Consider the following 18,734-nt stretch of genomic DNA (forward strand, 5'->3'; position numbering starts at 1 on the left):
AGATGATCCCAAGTGACGTGGATTCAGTGCCTTCTCCACAGATGATCCCAAGTGACGTGGATTCAGTGCCTTCTCCACAGATGATCCCAAATGACGTGGATTCAGTGCCTTCTCTACAGATGATCCCAAGTGACGTGAATTCAGTGCCTTCTCTACACATGATCCCAAGTGACGTGGATTCAGTGCCTTCTCCACAGATGATCCCAAGTGACGTGAATTCAGTGCCTTCTCCACAGATGATCCCAAGTGACGTGGATTCAGTGCCTTCTCTACAGATGATCCCAAGTGACGTGAATTCAGTGCCTTCTCTACACATGATCCCAAGTGACGTGGATTCAGTGCCTTCTCCACAGATGATCCCAAGTGACGTGGATTCAGTGCCTTCTCTACAGATGATCCCAAGTGACGTGGATTCAGTGCCTTCTCCACAGATGATCCCAAATGACGTGGATTCAGTGCCTTCTCCACAGATGATCCCAAGTGTCGTGGATTCAGTGCCTTCTCCACAGATGATCCCAAGTGTCGTGAATTCAGTGCCTTCTCTACAGATGATCCCAAGTGTCGTGAATTCAGTGCCTTCTCTACAGATGATCCCAAGTGTCGTGGATTCAGTGCCTTCTCCACAGATGATCCCAAGTGACGTGGATTCAGTGCCTTCTCCACAGATGATCCCAAATGACGTGAATTCAGTGCCTTCTCTACAGATGATCCCAAGTGTCATGAATTCAGTGCCTTCTCTAAGTGACGTGAACTCAGTGCCTTCTCTACAGATGATCCCAAGTGACGTGGATTCAGTGCCTTCTCTACAGATGATCCCAAGTGTCATGAATTCAGTGCCTTCTCTAAGTGACGTGAACTCAGTGCCTTCTCCACAGATGATCCCAAGTGACGTGGATTCAGTGCCTTCTCCACAGATGATCCCAAGTGTCGTGAATTCAGTGCCTTCTCTACAGATGATCCCAAGTGACGTGGATTCAGTGCCTTCTCCACAGATGATCCCAAGTGACGTGGATTCAGTGCCTTCTCCACAGATGATCCCAAATGACGTGGATTCAGTGCCTTCTCTACAGATGATCCCAAGTGACGTGAATTCAGTGCCTTCTCTACACATGATCCCAAGTGACGTGGATTCAGTGCCTTCTCCACAGATGATCCCAAGTGACGTGAATTCAGTGCCTTCTCCACAGATGATCCCAAGTGACGTGGATTCAGTGCCTTCTCTACAGATGATCCCAAGTGACGTGAATTCAGTGCCTTCTCTACACATGATCCCAAGTGACGTGGATTCAGTGCCTTCTCCACAGATGATCCCAAGTGACGTGGATTCAGTGCCTTCTCTACAGATGATCCCAAGTGACGTGGATTCAGTGCCTTCTCCACAGATGATCCCAAGTGACGTGGATTCAGTGCCTTCTCCACAGATGATCCCAAGTGTCGTGGATTCAGTGCCTTCTCCACAGATGATCCCAAGTGTCGTGAATTCAGTGCCTTCTCTACAGATGATCCCAAGTGTCGTGAATTCAGTGCCTTCTCTACAGATGATCCCAAGTGTCGTGGATTCAGTGCCTTCTCCACAGATGATCCCAAGTGTCGTGAATTCAGTGCCTTCTCCACAGATGATCCCAAATGACGTGAATTCAGTGCCTTCTCTACAGATGATCCCAAGTGTCATGAATTCAGTGCCTTCTCTAAGTGACGTGAACTCAGTGCCTTCTCTACAGATGATCCCAAGTGACGTGGATTCAGTGCCTTCTCTACAGATGATCCCAAGTGTCATGAATTCAGTGCCTTCTCTAAGTGACGTGAACTCAGTGCCTTCTCCACAGATGATCCCAAGTGACGTGGATTCAGTGCCTTCTCCACAGATGATCCCAAGTGACGTGGATTCAGTGCCTTCTCTACAGATGATCCCAAGTGTCGTGGATTCAGTGCCTTCTCCACAGATGATCCCAAGTGACGTGAATTCAGTGCCTTCTCTACAGATGATCCCAAGTGACGTGGATTCAGTGCCTTCTCCACAGATGATCCCAAGTGTCGTGAATTCAGTGCCTTCTCTAAGTGTCGTGAATTCAGTGCCTTCTCCACAGATGATCCCAAGTGTCATGAATTCAGTGCCTTCTCTAAGTGACGTGGATTCAGTGCCTTCTCCACAGATGATCCCAAGTGACGTGAATTCAGTGCCTTCTCTACAGATGATCCCAAGTGACGTGGATTCAGTGCCTTCTCCACAGATGATCCCAAGTGACGTGGATTCAGTGCCTTCTCCACAGATGATCCCAAATGACGTGGATTCAGTGCCTTCTCCACAGATGATCCCAAGTGACGTGGATTCAGTGCCTTCTCCACAGATGATCCCAAGTGACGTGGATTCAGTGCCTTCTCCACAGATGATCCCAAGTGACGTGAACTCAGTGCCTTCTCCACAGATGATCCCAAGTGACGTGAATTCAGTGCCTTCTCTACAGATGATCCCAAATGACGTGGATTCAGTGCCTTCTCCACAGATGATCCCAAGTGACGTGGATTCAGTGCCTTCTCCACAGATGATCCCAAGTGTCGTGGATTCAGTGCCTTCTCCACAGATGATCCCAAGTATCGTGAATTCAGTGCCTTCTCTAAGTGACGTGAACTCAGTGCCTTCTCTACAGATGATCCCAAGTGACGTGGATTCAGTGCCTTCTCCACAGATGATCCCAAGTGTCGTGAATTCAGTGCCTTCTCTACAGATGATCCCAAGTGTCGTGAATTCAGTGCCTTCTCTAAGTGACGTGAACTCAGTGCCTTCTCTACAGATGATCCCAAGTGACGTGGATTCAGTGCCTTCTCCACAGATGATCCCAAGTGACGTGGATTCAGTGCCTTCTCCACAGATGATCCCCAAGTGACGTGACTTGCTCCAAGGCCATCGGGGGATCGTACAGCAGACAGCAGCAGAATCCGTGTCCCCCGATCTCCAGGTTGGGGCTGTCTCCCACTCTCCGAGGCAGAGCGGACACAAACTGTGCCAGACAGGACGGAACGGGTGTGTGGGGGAGCTGCCCGCCCTGAGGATCCCTGTAGGGCTGGCGTTTGTATGGCCGATGCCACCACTGTGTTCAGTCAGGCCTCTGTGTGTGGCCCTCGGAGTGTCTATTCCTGCGTAACACATAACCACCAACCTACCGCCGTGAAGCACCCCCTCTGTTAACTCACGGTTCTGTAGATGAACCGTCCAGGAGCCGTGTGACTGGGTTCTCATCACAGTGTCCCAGACACTCAAATCCAGGGGGCGGCCAAGCCATGGTCTCACTTAGGGGCTGGACTGGAGAAGAATCCACTTCCAAGCCCGTTCCAGTTGTGGGCACAACTCCGTTCCTTGTGGCTGGAGGAGGGGGGTCCCCACTTCCCTGCCGGCTATCCGCGAGGGGCTGCTTTTCCCTCGAAGGGGCACGTGGTCTGCACCAGCTTTGGGCAGTCACCCTCACACGGAATGCCTCTCCACGCTTCTGTTCCCTGACATCCTCTACCTCTGACCTCTAGACCCGGATTTCAAGGGCTGTGTGCACAGGTCAGACCCACACTCTCCTTCGAGTCAACTGTACCATTTAACAATTTAAGAAGAGCGAAATCCATTCTATTCCCATATCTACACATTAGACAGGGTGTGCGTGCCAAGGTGGAATCGGGGTGGGGGGCTCTCTTAGAATGTTGCCCACCACCCCATCCTCCAGAGATCCTCACGCCACCTCATTAGCCGCATGAGCGGGGAGAAGGACCCCCGAACTCAGGAGGGTGGTTCCCTCGACCGCCGCGCGGCGGTGAACTTGAACTTGGCTCTCGTTGGGAAAGGCGGTGGGAGGTCAGGCAGAAAGCATAACCAATTCTTGACTCTGGCTTCGTGGTCGGACTCAGATTTCCAGCATTCCTGGCTTTTCCCTCCACCTGCGTGGACCCTGTGGAAATTACTCCTAATGGTCCATGAAAAGATCAAGGACCAACAAAACTCAGATGTCTTCAGTTGCCATGTTCTAATTTATTGGCAATATGTTCGGTAATGCTTTCCTGATTATTTCCTGGTTAGGTCGCTCGACCAGATGAAAAACGGTCCAGGACAGTTACTAACGAAATAAAAATGCAGCCACTAAATGTGAAGATTCCCAAACTCTTCTATTTCAAAGTCTCTTTTTTTTTCTCTTTTCTTTTAATTAAGAAACAACTGGGTAGAAGAGAAATTTGTCATACCTTTTAGCTTATAATTTTATTTCCAACCATATGCGAGCCATGCATATGCAAATAACTTCTGGTTTCATTTCCTATCAAACGATCCTTTGAACTTGTTTTCCTTCTACAAAAAAAAAAAAAAAATCATCCCAAATAAACCCATATTAAACTCATGAGTCAGGCTGCTCTCGTTACAAGAAAGGCTGTGGAAAGAAAATTGAATCCGTGTCCAAAGTTGAGGAGGAAACGGTGGTGACAGAATCATTTACAAAGTGCACTGCCCTGCTAATTGACAATGCTGGTCTGGTCTCTCTGAGACAACGCTCTCGGATCCAGGCGTGCCAAGAGGATGCTCTGATACCATCTCTTCGTTTTACAGAGAAAGAAGAGACAGAGAGAGATGGGGTGAGCCTGTCAACGTCGCACGGCTGGTAAGTGACTCATCCCAAGGGTCCTGATTCCCCAGTGGGTGGGTGGGGGGGACGCTCTCCCTACAGTGAGGCCACCTCCCTGATCTCTGGAACAGGGCCAAGGGGCCCACCCTAAGAGGCCTCCAACCCACTTATGGTTTCATGCAGAGGGTGTTGCTAATGGAAATGCAAAATGACGTAAATGAGGCAGATGCTCATGTGTTACTGTTTTGAAGAAAGACAGAACATCTGTCTTCACTTGGCCCCTTGCGGGAGGACCTTCTGCGCGAGCAGGCTCTGCCTGCACCCTTGCAGTCCTCTGGGTGGGCCGCACAGTGGGGGTGAGGTACGGAGCAGCCCCCGGCGAGGGACGGCAGCCCGTCCCCTAGAGCCTCGCTCCAGAGCGTGGTGGCCGCCATTTCTAGAAAGGTCTGGTGGAGATTGACAGTAACTCCCCAGGCTTGCTATCTCATTCCTTTTGTCCTTAAAGACCTATACTCTGTAGTTGTGGTTCTCAACCTTTCTAATGCCGTGACCCTGCAGTACAGTTCCTCATGTTGTGGTGACCCCAAACCAAAAAATAATTTTGGTGGCTACTTCATAACTGTAATTTTGCTACAGTTATGATTCGGAATGTAAACACCTGATATGCATTATGTATTTTCTGATGGCTTTAGGCGACCCCACTGGGGTCGCAACCCACAGGTGGAGAACCGCTGCTCTAGTTAATAACGTGTCAAGCCCCTATTGGCTAAAGTAGTCATCACCCTAGAATTCCGTGTTCAAGTACACCGCTCTCTATATAGTTAGACAAACAGTGAACGAGAGTTTCTGTGCCTGAACCAGTGGTGTCTAAACGTGTCCACAAACTGGAATCACCTCGAAAGTTTCATAAATGCTGCCATCTGTGTCCCCCCCGCCCCCCCCCCGAGATTGGTGGCAGCCTGAACGTCAGATGTGATTCTGGGACTGGCCAAAGCTCATGACGGTGTAAGATGACCACCGGTAAACACTCTTTACAGAGACAGAGAACAAAAATAAAGTCCTGGCTTGATTACAGCGTGAGCAGTTTGTCCCAGATGTTAGTGACACAATATTCAGCGACATACACTCCATGAAGAAACACCCCAGAACGCACGGACACCGAGCGGCTGAAAGGACAGAGAAAGGGAATGACACACAGACGATTGCTCCACAAGAAATCTTGAATGGCTTTATGAATATTGGACAAAGTATAAGGTCTACCAGAAAGTTCTGTCCGTTTTTGGAATAAAACAAAATACAAATTTTTCTTGCCGTCAATCAACTTTATTAAATAATATAATTGCCGTTATTATTAATGATTTCTTGCCAGCGTGAGGGCAATTTGTACATCCCATTTTTGAAAAATGTTTTATCTTTTGATGCAAAAAATTAAACCAGTGCTTGTTTGATATCTTCTTCATTTTTGAATTTTTTTGCCCTTCAAAAAATTTTGTAAGGACAAAAACAAGTGATAGTCGGAGGGTGCTAAGTCCGGGGAATATGGTGGATGGGACAGAATTTCCCAGCCTAGTTCTGCAATTTTTTGACGAGTCCCCAAAGCAGCATGTGGCCTGGCATTATCATGATGCAGTATGATGTTATGTTCTTCCTATTGAACATCGCCGGCCTCTTTTCTAAACTTTGTTTTAGTTAATTTGCTACATCAGTATGTATACATTAAGTGATAAAAATAGAGAGGCACACATGCACCAAATAAACATGTGCTTACGTGTCGAAACTTGTTGTGATAGAAACGAACAGAACTTTCCGGTAGACCTTATAGATTTTTTAAGGCAAAGTAGATTTTTTAAGGAAGAAAAGGATCGTGTTTCATGATAAAAGCACCAAATCTCTGACAAGACTAATAATTATTATATATAATTAAAGATTATAATCTTCCCCATACCCACACATACATTCAGAGAGTCTCAAATACACGAAGCAAAAAATTGACAGAATGATAAGAAATTGACAAAACCATTATCAGAGTAAAAAATGCACTCCCTTACTAACTTTCTAAGCTTGATAAGCCAGTCTTTCAAATGAGTGAGAATAGAAAATATTGAAACACCGTAATTGATCAATGGGATATAGATAGATGAGAGAGAGGTAGAGGTGGAGATGGAAGAGGAGGAGATGAAGAAGGATTTGGAGGAGGAGATGAAATGGAGAAGGAGATTGAGATGGAAGAGGGGAATCTCCCAGGCTCCCGCAAATACAGACGACACATTCCTTTCAAACATAGAAAATGTTTTTTTTTAATTGACTACATACATAATGGATCACAAAGGAAGTTCTTGAAAAATTTCAAAGACTTAACAGCAGGATGGCCACAATGAGTTTAGAAATAAAATGTTAAAGTCAGCTAAAATGTACTCATGCATTTGGAAACTGGATAACACTTTTAAATAATTCTTGGGTCTGGCATGAGTGGTTATGGAGATTATAAATACTGAGAATGAATGAGAATAGAAGAGTGAGACACAAAAAATAATCTGTGGAAAGAGATGAAGGGGGTACACCTGGGAATTAAAAATAGTAAATATACATCTTAGATAATGAGAGATTTTCAACAATGAGCGAAGACTTCAGTTTAAGAATTTAGATAATATCAATCAATGCGAAACCAACGAAAAATAAAAGAAGGAAGTAATAAGGGTATAATTGTGGAAAGAGTGAATAAAGAAGCAATAGGACAAAACACAAAATCAAAAGCTGACCCTTTACAAAGGACTGACAAAAAAGACAAAGTTATTGTTTCTTGATTAATCAAGAAAAAAAAGCAGGAATAAATATTAGACGTGAAAAGTAACAGTTGCTGATATGTAGTGATTAAGATACAAAAATAAACAATTTTGGATTCATGTATTTGAAATCGTACAGATGGTGGACAATTTCCTATAAAAAGTGAAATTACTGAAGCTCTTATTTCAATTAATACACTCCAAAAGCTAGAAAAGGAAGGAAAATTATCTCCTTTTATGATGCGGGCGTCCCAGCGGTAACAAAACAGGATAAGGCAGAAAACAAAAGGAAAATAGTGAAGCCGCTTCTGACCAGCAACGGAAACAGTCAACACAAAGAAAAGGCAAACCACAGAGTGGGAGCAAACGTTTGCAAAGCACAGCTCTGAAAAGGAGTTCATACCGAAGTGTCCAAGAAACTCATACAGCTCAGCGATAAATACGCCAGTCAGAAAGTGGGCAGGGGATGTGAAGACACATTTTCCCAAAGAAGACATGCAAATCGCCAACGGGCACAGGAGAACGTGTTCAACGTCAGTGACAAGTCAAGGAAACGCAAGTCGGAATCACAGTGAGATATCACCTCATACTTGTTAGGATGACTTTTACCAAAAAAGATCAGAGGTAAGTGCCGGAGAGGCTGTGGAGACAAGGGGACCCTCGGGCCCTGTTGGTGGGAATGCAGACTGGCGCAGCCACTGCGGAAAACGGGATGGGGGTTCCGCAATGTATTGAAAACAAAGGTACCCGATGCGTCAGGAATCCTCCTTCTGGGTAGTTATCCGAAGGAAACAAAGTAAGGATCTTGAAGAAACATCTGCACTCCCATGGTCATCGCAGCATTATTCACAATAGCCAACTCACTGAAACAACTTAAGTCCTAAGTGTCCCCTGATGGATCAATGGGTGGATAAGACCACACACAGAGAGTGGCATGTGTGTTTCATGGAATATTACACATCCACGAGAAAGAAGGGAGTCTTGCCGTTTGTGATAAACAGATCAGCTTGGAAGCCATGCTAAGTGAAGTAAGCCAGACAAGTACCGGCTGGTCTCCCTTCTCTGTGGAAGCTAAAACATTTTAAAGTCAAAGTCACAGAAACAGAGAGCAGAATGGTGGATACCAGGGCCTGGGGGTGGGGGCATTGGGACGATGGTAGTCAAAGGGTACAAGCATTCAGTTAAAAGATAGGTCAGCCTGGTGTGTGGAAGTCCCGGGTTCGATTCCCGGCCAGGGCACACAGGAGAAGCGCCCATCTGCTTCTCCACCCCTCCCCCTCTCCTTCCTCTCTGTCTCTCTCTTCCCCTCCCGCAGCCAAGGCCCCATTAGAGCAAAGTTGGTCTGGGCACTGAGGTTGGCTCCATGGCCTCTGCCTCAGGCGCTAGAATGGCTCTGGTCGCAACAGAGTGACGCCCCAGCTGGGCACAGCATCGCCCCCTGGTGGACATGCCGGGTGGATCCCGGTCGGGCGCATGTAGGAGTCTGTCTGACTGCCTCCCCGCTTCTAACTTCAGAAAAATACAAAAATACAAAAAAATAAAATAAAAGATAACAAAGTTCTGGGAACCGAATGTTCATCTGATGACTATAGTTAGTAACATTGCATTGTACGCTTGACATTTGCTAAGAGAGTAGATCTCAAGCATTCTCACCACACACACACAGAAAGTAGTGACTATGTGAGGTGAGGGATGTGTGAACTAAGCTGACTGTGGAAATCATTTCACAGGGACACATACATCAAGTTGTGCTGCTCAGACTCTGCCCTTGTCACTTGTGGGATGCCACACTCCTTGCCTGAGCCCAAACCAACTCAGCCGAGACAGACCAAGCCTTGGCGGGTGCTGCTCACTTGTCCTGGGTCTCCCGGCGGCATCAGAAGCATGAACTGTCGTCCTGTTGACCCGACTGCCCCCTGAGGACAGGGCTGCTGCACGGCACAGGTCTCCGGGGCACCCGACACGTGACCGGGGCTGCCTGGGGTGTTTGTTCAGTGCCCGGCCTGCCCTGCCGTGTGGGCTGATGGATGGAGGCGGCTCCAGGACCTCCCCGTCAAGGGCTAATCGAAAGAGACCTAAAACATTGAGTCTTTTGTGTGACCACAAAAGTGGTTTAGCAGCAGGGCCACGCAGAGGGGGATGGCTGGGGTGAGAGCCCCGGGGATCCTACAGCCCACCGAGCTGGGCCTGGGCCCCCCTTCTCCCCAGGAAGGGGCTTTGGCTCATGGATGGGAGGCTCTGTGGTCACAGTGGGAAGAATTCTGCATGACACGGAATCCAGAAAGTGGGGATTTCCGAGGCAGCGGAGAGAGGAGGGCGAGGAGGTGTGGCAAGCTCTCAGGAGGCTCCCGCGGGCTGAGTTGAGCTGGCCGAAGGCTGGGGATGGAAGGACACATTTGTTTCTTCCAAATTATGGAGATCAAAGAGCCGCGCTCCCTGACACAAGCGCTTCCAGGGGAAGCCCCGCGTCTCCAAGGCACACTCAGGATTCCTATCAGCATTCATAATCACTTTCTGCTCCGGGCTGATGAGATATTCCTGTTAAACCCTAATCTCCTCCATGTGGCCTCCTACTCGGCCAACTTTTCAGCTAAAAATAAAACCGATTCATCAACAGAAGACTTTAATGTTGACTCCGTTGCCTGAGTCCATGCTGGTTACCAGATTACAGTAACCATGTGTAATAAAATGCCCTTCCGTAGCAAAGTATTGAATCGATGACACCCAGAAACACGGGCTTCTCCGGGGCCTTAATTTTTTATGCATGCCACCTAATGGTCATTAATTGTGAAGCACTGGCACCCCGAACACAGACTAGGGCCTTTCTGAGCTGGAAACGAGTGACCACCTCCCCACACCCGCACTGCCGGCCAGGACCTCACCCAGACACCCTGGGACAGGCCAGACCTGTTCTAAAGATGAATGCAGACGCTCTTCCTGCCCCTTGTCAGCCCACCAGAACATTTCTCTCCTTTCAATTCTTTGTCCATGAGTTTTATGGAAAGTCTGACCCCATTGGCTCTTGTGTGTCTCTGGGTCTGTCCCATTGGCTCTTGTGTGTCTCTGGGTCTGTCCCATTGGCTTTTGTGTGCTTCTAGGTCTGTCCCCATTGGCTTTTTTGTGCCTCTAGGTCTGTCCCCATTGGCTCTTGTGTGTCTCTGGGTCTGTCCCATTGGCTTTTGTATGCTTCTAGGTCTGTCTCCATTGGCTTTTTGTGCCTCTAGGTCTGTCCCCATTGGCTCTTGCATGTCTCTGGGTGTGTCCCCGTTGGTTCTTGCATGCCTCTAGATCTGTCCCCATTGGCTCTTGTGTGCCTCTAGATTTATCCCCATTGGCTCTTGTGTGTCTCTGGGTCTGTCCCATTGGCTTTTGTGTGCCTCTAGATCTGTCCCCATTGGCTCTTGCGTGTCTCTGGGTCTGTCCCCATTGGCTCTCACGTGTCTCTGGGTCTGTACCATTGGCTCTTGTGTGCCTCTAGATCTGTCCCTATTAACTCTTGTGTGTCCCTGACATTTTCAAATCCATTCAACTTACATGTGTGGTGTGCACCCACCCTGGTGTGGGCCCTGTGCTCAGGTTGGGTGCCAACGTGCACAGTCCTCGGAGGTCCCTGTTTTTGAGGGCACGGGGACCAGTGCCACCTGCTCTGCTCCGGCTGGTTGCTGGGCTGGAGTGAAGGGTAATAAACTGCTGCTTCAGCACCACTGAGCGCCTGGTCCGTCCCAGGGTCTGCGGCTTGCTGGCGTGGTCGCCGCTGGGTGTCCTGTTGCTCCTGCCACCCCAGCAAGGGAATGCCACACAGAGTCTGCCCCCGTTACAGAAGAGAGGAAGAGTGGAGAGTGAGGAGACAGGGAGTCTGTTGTCATCGTCCAGCGTTGTCTTCCCTCCCTTTTTGACATCCGTCTCATCGTCCGTCAGACAATGGAAAGAACCGGCCTACCCACACGTCCTGCCCTCAGCAGCAACTCCTTCCTGGCCAAGGAGGTGGTCCTGAGAGGGGAGAGAATTTGGGGGACAGGAGGACACAATACACAATGTGTTCAGGTTTTGGTTCCAGAAAGCATTCTGAAATTGTCCGTCAAGTTCTCCTGGAAGGATCAGCGGGTGGGAGTCCGGGCATGGGCAAGCAGGTTCGCCGTTGCTAAGCAGACTGCCTTGGAGGTTGTGGGAGGGGCCATGGAACCGCCCTAAACCTCGGTTCTTATCCCTGAAACAGAGCTAAGACGGTCCTCACCCTGCTCAAGCGATGGGGCGGTGTAAGGCAGCCATGGCCACACAGACAAGTGACCCGCCACCCGGGAGCCCCGGAGGCTGCACATGGCCGCCAGTCACACCTCCTCCACCTGCCCCTTCCTCTTCCATCACCTTCACCCCTGCCTCCCTCCCCTCCTCTCCTCTCCCTCACCTGCCGGGAGGAGGTTGTGACACCTTTCCTTCCTCCCAAAGGCAGTTGCAAAACTTTATAAGGTCCCATTATTTTTAAATCATTGAAGATGCTTGTGTTTGAAGCGGAAGTTGAAGCCGGTCAGGAAATTTCACCTTTGAAGCCCCTGAGTTGGTTCAGAAACCTGTCAAACGTGACCGTTCCCTTGGAGCCAGTCTGACACGAAATAGTCCATGCTGGGGCCCCGCGGGGGGGACACGACAGAGTCCTGGGGGCTGCCAAGTCGTCAGTGTCCCCGGTCCGTCGCACACCACAGTCTGAAACGGGAGCACACTGCCCTGGGACACTGGGACTCACTGCAGTGCTGAACACTGGACACCAGTCCCCACTGGACCGCTGGGAAGGGGGAGGTCTCCAGCCTCCGGCTGTGCTTCCCCTGGAAGGTGGGGGCTGGGCTCTGGGCTCCGACAGCCAGAAATCCAGCCAAGGAGGTGGGGGGCGCACACAGGGACAGGTTACCCAGCAATCCCATCTCACTCTCGAACGACAGTGGAACAGTAACCTCTACAGCAGTCACGATTACTTTTCAAAGTTACTTTACAAAAGGAAAGTAACATTTTTTTCCATAAAAAACGAAAACGAAAAAGACAGACATAAAATCGAATGCCCTGAGTGCAGATGGGTGGTGTGGGAGGGGAGAGGGGAGACAGCTCTGAATGCACAGTGGGTTTTGCTCAGCTGGGGAGGGGAACGGTCTGTAACATTTCCAGGTGTTGCGAAGGCGGAGGCCGGGCAACACGGTGACTGTTCTTCCTGCCTCTGACTGCTCACTTTGAAAACGGTTAGGGCTGTGTTACGCACATTTCATGTTCACAAACTGTGGAATCATTTCAAAATTCTCTCCTCTCCGGCTTGCAAAGGCCCGTCAGTTTGGGGGAGGGGGGAGGGGTGTATCAAGGATGCATGCTGTCCCACTCAGCATTCAGAGCCTCCAACTGGCCCCTTCCAGGCCCCGGGGGGTCCGCTTCCCAGCTCTGCTCTGAAGCTGTGGGGTGACCCGGGGGGCAGGCTGTCTGCAATGCCCCTTGGTCCCTTGAGGCCAATGAACTAGTCTTAGTTTACTTTTCATAATGACAGTGTGTCTGGCGAATCAAGCAGTGTGTGGTCGATCTATTCTGTAATATAAATAAGTGCGACGTCAATATAATGGAAATAAAGAAAATGTAAATGATCTGTTTCACGACCGAGAGACATCATTTTGCATCTTGATGAACAGCCTCCCAGCCCTCTTCACATGCACGTGCTCTCAGAAGTGCTTCTGGGGCTCCGTCTGTTCGGACCCCGCCCCTCGGTCCGGACCCTCGTGTGTTTGCAGCCCCGTGCGGAGGTTACCGATGCCCCGCCCTTCACGCCGAAGACGCGCGTCTGGCGGGGAGCAGAGGGTCGGGAAGGTCTCGGGACGGCCTGCCACTGAGATTTCTGTCTCTTAAATCCTTGCGTTTCTCTGTTCTCCCTCTGTCTTCGCAGCTCTGATTAAAGCAATGTCCGTTTCCCCTCTCCTCCGCGGCATCTGTTTTATTTTCTCGTCTTTGACTTTCAGAAAGCTTAACGCATGACTCATGTGTACGTGTGTGTGCGCGTGAGTGCGTGTGTGTGCGCGCGCGCGTGTGTGTGTGTGTGTGCGCGTGTGTGTGTGTGTTCTGAAGCAAACCAGATCGAAAGGGAAGTGCAGTCTGGAATAAGCCTCTATGTTGTTCTTCTACAACTATTTCAGAAAGAAATAAAACCTTGTTTCCCTTGACAGGAATGTGCATGTTTGTCCCAAAGCCGAGACTGTGAACTTGGTCAGAGGAACTTCCCACTGAAAGTAGCAGCCCTCTGCAGAATCGGGGTGGGGGCACCCCGATGTTCCTAGGCCTTTCGAGACCCGGCTCGGACCCAGGCACCCTTCACCTGTCGGCCTGTGAAGAAGGGCTCTCCTCGTAGGGCCTGTGTCCACCTCTCCAAGCCCGTGGTGCCACCTGCCACGCTCCCATCCAGAGAGGCCCGTGCATAGTCCACTGTCACCAAAGGGCCGCAGACAGGGCCAGCCCCACCGGGTGAGTGACTAAGTCTCTCTGGCCCCGGATGGCAGGATGACCAAACCGAACAGGGCTCCAACCGCGGAGCCAGAGCAACAGTGAGAGGGCTACTCCTACCGGGCCTCCTGGTCTGGTGAGGGCGGGGCCGCCAGGTGGGAGGGCCCGAGAAAGTACTGACCCGCCCCCCTGGTCCAATGCAAGTCCACGGGACCAGGCGCCCTGCCCAGCGCCCCTGGCCCCGAGCTGCGTCTGCAGGGAGTGCTGGCCCACCGCATGGACTCCTTTCGGACACCCGCACAGAAGGGAGGCCTCTTCTGAGAGGACCCGGGAGCTGATCTGCCCAGCTACAGGAAACGGGTCGTCCCAACTGGCCCCGCTGTCTTCCTTTGAGGCTCTCTGTAACGTTTCGATGTCCTGGAAAGGCTCCGTGAGCGCGTACATGTCATCACTGTCCCCACGAGGTCCTCCCAGATCCCAGTGTCACCGTCCTTCATGCTTTGAACGAAACCTGCTCCTGAGAGGCAGGCGGACTGTGCACGGATCCCCACCCTCCTGCAGGCCCTCGCCCTCCTCGTGGCGGTGCCAGCGCACCCTGCCGGCCACCCTGCCCCCGAGCGGGTTCAGCGGGACACAGACCCACCAGGACCAGGAGCTGATGGCTCGAGCCCCACGTGGCATTGGAGGGCTTGGCCAGGGGGCTCGGACAGAGGCTTCCACAGAGAGGCTGTCTCTCCTTCTAAACCCAAACCACTAGCCATGTTAATTGAGCAAAAATATAAGAGAAACAGAGCACCGATGTGCAAGTTCATGCAAATATATTGGAAAACCTAGCTGAAATCAGGAACTTTGTTAGGAAAAAAAAGACAAGGCCTGACCTGTGGTGGCGCAGTGGGATAAAGTGTCGACCGGGAACACTGAGGTTGCCGGTTCGAAACCTTGGGCTTGCTTGGTCAAGGCACATATGGGAGTTGATGCTTCCTGCTCCTCCCCCTTCTCTCTCTCTCTCTCTCTCTCTCTCTCTCTCCTCTCTCTCTCTAAAAATCAATAAATAAAATATTTTAAAAAGAAAAAGAAAAAAAAGACAATATAACAAAACTGACCACAGTAGAGCCAGAAGCATAACCAAGCCAGTTATTGTAGAACAAACAGAAGTTCAGTGTTCCTCCCTCAGAAAGCACAGGCCCAGATGGTTTTACAGGGGAGTTCCACCAAACCTTTTAAGACTAGATCACCCCCCCCCCCACTGCCACACAAATAATTCTAGATTCTACAAAGTAAAGAAAACTACCAAAGTCTTTTCATTAAACAAGTGTAACCTTACCTCCCAAGCCTGATCAAGGTCACATCAAAGCAAGGAGCAAACTATTCACCAATCTCCTTTGTGTCCATCAAGGCCAAGGTCCTAAAAAGAATGTTACTAAACAACCACCTGAGCTCCCTCTGTGGAAGCCACGCTGAAGTCTCCCTGAATTTAAATTGGAAGTAACAAAATAAACTCGTGATACGTTTTACCTTCCAAAGAAATAATAACGTAAAAAATGAGTAGCTGTCTGCTGAAAATCCCTAAACACAAAGACCACCCCACAGCACTGAGCACTCCATGGGCACACGGACCTCTAAATACCGTTTCCACTCAAACAGACCACGGCCACTTGAAAAATGACTGATTCTAGGTCTGGAGAAAATTATATGTGTAGGATGAGCCTGGAACAGCTTCTGCTAACTAGAAGCAGGGAGCTGTCGAAGACCAGTGGGGTGGGGTCTAAAGGGGTCAGGAGAGACCCCCACCCTCCAAAGGTTAGACAGTGGGGCGACAATAAGGGAGAGGGTCAGTGAGTTGGACCCACCGAGAAGACTGACACCTATGCATTAACAATCACACCTTTTCTTTTTTTTTTCAGAGACAGAGAGAGTCAGAGAGAGGGATAGATAGGGACAGACAGACAGGAATGGAGAGAGATGAGAAGCATCAATCATCAGTTTTTCGTTGCGACACCTTAGTTGTTCATTGATTGCTTTCTCATATGTGCCTTGACCGCGGGCCTTCAACAGACCTAGTGACCCCTTGCTTGAGCCAGCAACCTTGGGTCCAAGCTGGTGAGCTTTTGCTCAAACCAGATGAGCCCGCACTCAAGCTGGAGACCTCGGGGCCTCAAACCTGGGTCCTCGGCATTCCAGTTCGACGCTCCATCCACTGCGCCACCGCCCGGTCAGGCAACAATCATACTTTTTTTAAAAACTCCTTACTCAGCCCTGGGGGATGCTAGTCAGTCAACACATTGCTTTTTAAACTAAAAAGAAGGGTTAAGAATGGAACACTAATCTTGCTTTTCCTATGAAAACTCCTTAAAGTCACTGAGGGGCAGTTTCCCTTTACGGAGATACTCCGGGTAAGAGCGGAACGGAATCACGGAGTAAGGACATGACCCTCTGGCAGCCCCTCGTGAAATGCTGGGTCTGGGGGTGATGGTCATCCACGCCTGCTACCCTCCCAGAGAGACCACCAGGTAGGGCGCACCTGCGATGGAGGAATACACACCCATGTAGGAAGCATTCCTGTGGAAAGGTCACACTGGAAACCCAGCTGTCGGTTGGCACCCTTTGGGGGCCTGAGCACATGGAACTGGCCATCGGCCCTCCCGGGGGCAGGGAGAAGGACCCTCCTCCGGCTTCCTCCTTCTTCTTTGCTTTCTGATTCAAAGAGAGTTTAGGGTACTGTAGGATCCTGGACGTGGTGTGGCCACGGTTGGAAGACACAGTAAGTTGCAGAATTGGATCTCAAAGAGCAATAACCCCGTGGGACAGGTGTGATTTTTTTTTAAGCATTTTACAAATGAAGAAAATGATGTTCCTGACGTCGACAGCTAGTTAACAGTTGACCCTGGAGTCAGAACTAGAAGTTCTCTTAATTCAAGTACCGAGCGTGCCCCAGACCGCCATTCCCTCGATCACGACGTTGTTTAAGATCTGTCAGCTCACCGGAAGCCAAACAGTCTCACGCACCCTTTCCGTTGTGATAGGAATGATCACAGAATCAGAAAGAAAATATATTCGTGTGTGTGTGTGTGTGTGTGTGTGTGAGAGAGAGAGAGAGAGAGAGAGAGAGAGAGAAGTTGGCACTTCATTCGCAGGTTTTTAAACCCCACATCTCTGAAGGATAAACCCTGTTTGTCTTGCAAAGCCTCGCTTTGAAGGAAAACAAACAGAGCCAGACAGAAAGCTTTGAAACATGTGTGTTGCCCTTAGAAACAAACAGCAATCATGGTTGCTACAGTCATGGAAATTCTGAATGTCTTCACCAAAGCATAATTTAAACACATCTGAATACGTTTTGTTTGAAAGTCCCCCCAAAGCCGTCTCCTGCTGGTTGATGTGTCAACATGGCGTTTGTTTGCTTGCTGCTTCACGACTGGCTCTGGGGGTGGTGCCCGTGGACGGAAGGAGGAGGACGGGAGGCGAATCAACGAATTTTCTGAGATGTTCTACGTGTCTTTGTTTTCTGAGAATGCAACTGGTGGGCGTGTTGATGAAATTGTTTACTTTTATCATGGATCCTGGATCCAGAACCAAGATGACTGTGAAGAGTGAGGTGGGCCTGACCAGGCGGTGGTGCAGTGGACAGAGCATCGGCCTGGGACACAACAGGACCCAGGTTTGAAACCTTGAGGTCACTGGCTTGAGTGCGGACTCATTTGGCTTGAGCACGGGGTCACTCGCTTAAGGGTGGGATCATAGACAGGACCCCATGGTCGCTGGCTTGAGCCCAAAGGTTGCTGACTTGAAGCCCAAAGTTGCTGGCTTGAGCAAGAGGTCACTCACTCTGCTGAAGCCCCCCCCCCGCCCAGTCAAGGCACATATGAGAAAACAATCAATGAACAACTAAGGTGCCGCAATGAAGAATTGATGCCTCTCATCTCTCTCCCTTTCTGTCTGTCTGTCCCAATCTGTCCCTCTCTCTGTCTCTGTCAAAAAAAAAAAAAAAGAGCGAGGTGGGCTTCCTGGCTCTCCGGAAACGTCCATCTCCACGGTGTCTTTGTTGGGGTGGTGGCATCTGCAAGGCCGCCTGATGGAGCTGGTCCCCGGGAGTCAGCCCTGTGCCTTCCCAGCTCCCGTTCCGAACCCTAAGCCAATCAGTCATTAGCACCAAAGTGAGCCCGCCCAGTCAGGAACCAACGGCATTCTGCTCCACGTCCTGGACTGGCAGTCCGCGGCTCGGGGCGGTCAGCCCAGACCCTGCTGACTTTACTCCCCAGGAGTCACCGCACATGGGACACACCGCGGACAGCACAACCCGGGCTGGCAGACTCTTCTGCCAAAGTCACGCTGCCCAAAGCCATTCTCTTCGGCTTCCCCGTTCAAAACATTTTCGCTCACGTCTCCGCCTCAATTTGCACAGACGGGCACGGTCCCTGCCACTTTGTCACGAGAGTCACATTCCCTGGGCGCCCACGGGAAGAAGGAAGAGAGCGTCGCCAGGTGAGCTCTCTTCCTCGCGCTTTGCCCCCTTCTCCTGAGACGTTGACGCCCCGGGCTCCCCTTTCCCGCGTCTTCAAAGGCGTCCGGCGCGGGGAGTCCGATCCCCTCAAGACCTCTTGCCTTTCGACTGAGTTCTAGATGGTGGCGGAGATGCGTCTTCCCACCAACATCAGACTCGAGGTAAAGGGGGACTGGGAAGCTCAGCGCTGACGAGAACCACGGCGTTGGGGGGGGGGCGTTCGTGCTCAGAACCCACCCAGGGTGTCGGGAGCTGTTGGGGGCAGATACTCTGAGGATGGAAAGAGGCTTTGTTTCTGTTCTCAGTGACATCCGACGATCTCATTCGAACTTCCCAGAAAGCAGGACACGTCCCTTGTTTTCCAGGGAGGTCAAGCAGAGAAAAGATGACCCTGAA

Source organism: Saccopteryx bilineata, chromosome 5, assembly GCF_036850765.1.
Source record: "Saccopteryx bilineata isolate mSacBil1 chromosome 5, mSacBil1_pri_phased_curated, whole genome shotgun sequence".
In the NCBI taxonomy this organism is placed as follows: Eukaryota; Metazoa; Chordata; class Mammalia; order Chiroptera; family Emballonuridae; genus Saccopteryx; species Saccopteryx bilineata.